The sequence below is a fragment of the Ornithodoros turicata genome, chromosome 3 (assembly GCF_037126465.1).
Source record: "Ornithodoros turicata isolate Travis chromosome 3, ASM3712646v1, whole genome shotgun sequence".
NCBI classification, from domain to species: Eukaryota; Metazoa; Arthropoda; class Arachnida; order Ixodida; family Argasidae; genus Ornithodoros; species Ornithodoros turicata.
In genome coordinates this window covers 60,478,817-60,481,334 of record NC_088203.1, presented here as the reverse complement: position 1 = coordinate 60,481,334, position 2,518 = coordinate 60,478,817, and the positions used below count along the sequence as shown (strand labels likewise).

Sequence of the window (2,518 nt, the reverse complement as noted above, 5' to 3'; positions counted from 1 at the left end):
AAGAAACCCGCAAAAGAGTCGCGGTAAACGAGTCCCAAGTTACCTTTGTGTACGTGACGATCGGTAGCACGAACGTTGTATACGCCGGTTGTCTCACCTAAGCACTAGTATAGAGCAGTGTTCTTCTAAGATAGAAGAGCTTTCTCTTGACTGTAATGCCCATTAAGCGCACGTGAAAATTTCATCACGAATCATGCTGGATGGCGAGCCCAAGTTATCTTACCGGTATGGGTTCTTTACTAATACCTTGCAAGTAGTATAACGTTGGCATAGTCTTTGTTTACATGTAACCGACATTGTCGACGTTCCAAATCATTTGCAATTTGTAACACCTCTAGTTGATGTTTTCTAAAGTGCCTTGTAAAGGTGCTTCCTCACTATGCCGATCCGCACAGTGAGTAGTAGTAGTAACGTAACAACCCAAGATTTACACAGAAAATCCACGGCAAGTATTGCACATTTTACTTTAAATTATTTTAAAATTACTTTAAATTTTTTTAAAAAATTTAAATTTAAAATATTTTTAAATTTGGCAAAATCTGACTCAGTGCAATACTTGTCGTGGATTTTCAATGTAAAACTCGGGTTGTAGAAAATAAAAAACTAGATAGAAAGGAAGCAGACAGTGGGAAATGATTTATTTGAAAATCAACGACGCCATCTTGAAGAAATCACGCCGGTGCGGGCGACTGGAGCAAGACGGTTGCAGAGGCAGGTGGCACGGTAGTTCCAAGGCATCACACCAGATGGCGCCAGCATCGTAGCTCTATACGAGAAACACAGAGAACAAGAAAGTACTGTCAGGGACACTTCTAACTTTCTACTCGTTTCAGTGGTCTCGCTCCGATAAGCGCCACGCTAGCGGGCAAGGTCGCAAACAAAAAGTGGACTCGTCCGGGGGTGGCCGGGTGCCGACGAAGTATCGCATTGCCGCACGAAGGTGTTGCAAAGAACGTGTAGAAACAGTATAGAAAATCGTAATAAAAGTAAAGCACACTGTGTGAGAGGGAATTATATCACTATCTTAATCTGTTGTAACGTGCCGTACGCTGTTTTGTAAGGAGCTAGCAGATCGCGCTTTGTTATCGCGTCTGCTTTCCCTTGTTACGTTTTTCTTTATCGCTTTTTACTTGGTCCTTTAAACGCCTTCGTGCGGCAATGCGATACCTTGTCGGCACCCGGCCACCCCAGGACGAGTCCACTTTTTGTTTCCGACCTTTGCCGCTAGCGTAGCGCTTATCGGAGCGAGGCCACGGAAACGAGTAGAAAGTTAGAAGTGTCCCTGACAGTACTAGCGACACGTAAAAATGGCAACACTGCTCGACAAGTCTAACCATGCCAGAGCGCGGGGAAAAGCCCTAACCGCTACTGCTAAACAGCACGGAGAAAACACTACACATCGGGGGAAAGGCTTAAGGCAATCGACAAGGCCTAACCACAGCGTCACAACACTACGCGGCTAACACATGGCGGGAACCACTAGCCACACGATGGTAAACGTGCGTCAACAGGCTTGGACACCGCTAAACATTCGCGTACGGCGAGAAAAGGCTTAACACGAGCACGGTAAAACAACGCGCAAACGTCGGCAAATCACTCACCTTTTTCCCCGCTGCGACGGAGCGTCCGCTCTCGTCGACAGCCAGGGATCAAGTGACGACGGAGCGACCGGCCGCACATCTTCTCCCTACGAGAGCCAGAGCTGGACTGTCTGAGGCGGCGCGGCAGCTACGCATGCGCGCGCGCGCGCTCCTAGCGCCCTCTGCTCCACCCGACCGCGCATGCGCGCGCTCCTAGCTCCCTCTGCGCCGCCCGCGGCTGTTTTCGGTTTCGGCTCTCTGCTGCGCGCGCGCGCGCTCCTAGCGGCGACGGGTGGCTTCAGATTTCGGTGTCACTCTCGTTTCTTTGCGCGCGCGTTTATCTGTATAAAGGCAGCGCGCACCGCGCTCGCGTCATCATTCTGTCCGATATGTGGAAAACGCCATGTGTGGTTTATTCTCCTGCGTTTCTCGTTGTCGCAAGGAAAAGACAAAAAACGAAGAACTTCGCGAATTTATACGCGGCATCGTGGAGGAAGCCTTTCAAGTCCACCGCCTGGAATGGTTGCAAGCGCGTCAAGAAATGTGTCAGGACAAGATGAAGACGCTCGACCGCATCTTAGCGGCGGACAGACTGGCGAAAAAGAAGTCCAACTTTAGCCTGGATAATCTGTATTGGGAACGCAGTTCCGATGTAGAGGACGACGACGACAACGTGTAAATAAAAGCGATGCATTTCTCTTCAAGTCTCAGTCTCTTCTTTCTCTTCATGAAACGTGTACGCACGCAACATGTCTTCCCCCGAACCTTTTCGTTTCCGTCATCCTTTTCGCTGTATCTTAAGCGGCCCCTCCATGTGCGGCAAATCTACTTTCGTTGCTAACGTAATGAGGAACCTGAACGACGTGGTGGACAAGCCTCCGTCACAAATATTCTACGTGCAGAAATATGCTTCGCCGAGCATGCAGGACGAATTCGGG

The 2,518-nt window shown here is 49.3% G+C and overlaps 1 long non-coding RNA gene across 1 annotated transcript; it reads right to left on the bottom strand.

Moving 5' to 3' along the window:
* Nucleotides 1–618: 618 nt before the first annotated feature.
* Nucleotides 619–1,694, bottom strand: LOC135387173 (uncharacterized). Its single transcript, XR_010420911.1, has 2 exons — nt 1,602–1,694; nt 619–766 (listed from the first exon to the last, which is right to left on the bottom strand). It is a non-coding gene; the product is annotated as an uncharacterized LOC135387173 (long non-coding RNA).
* Nucleotides 1,695–2,518: the final 824 nt, after the last annotated feature.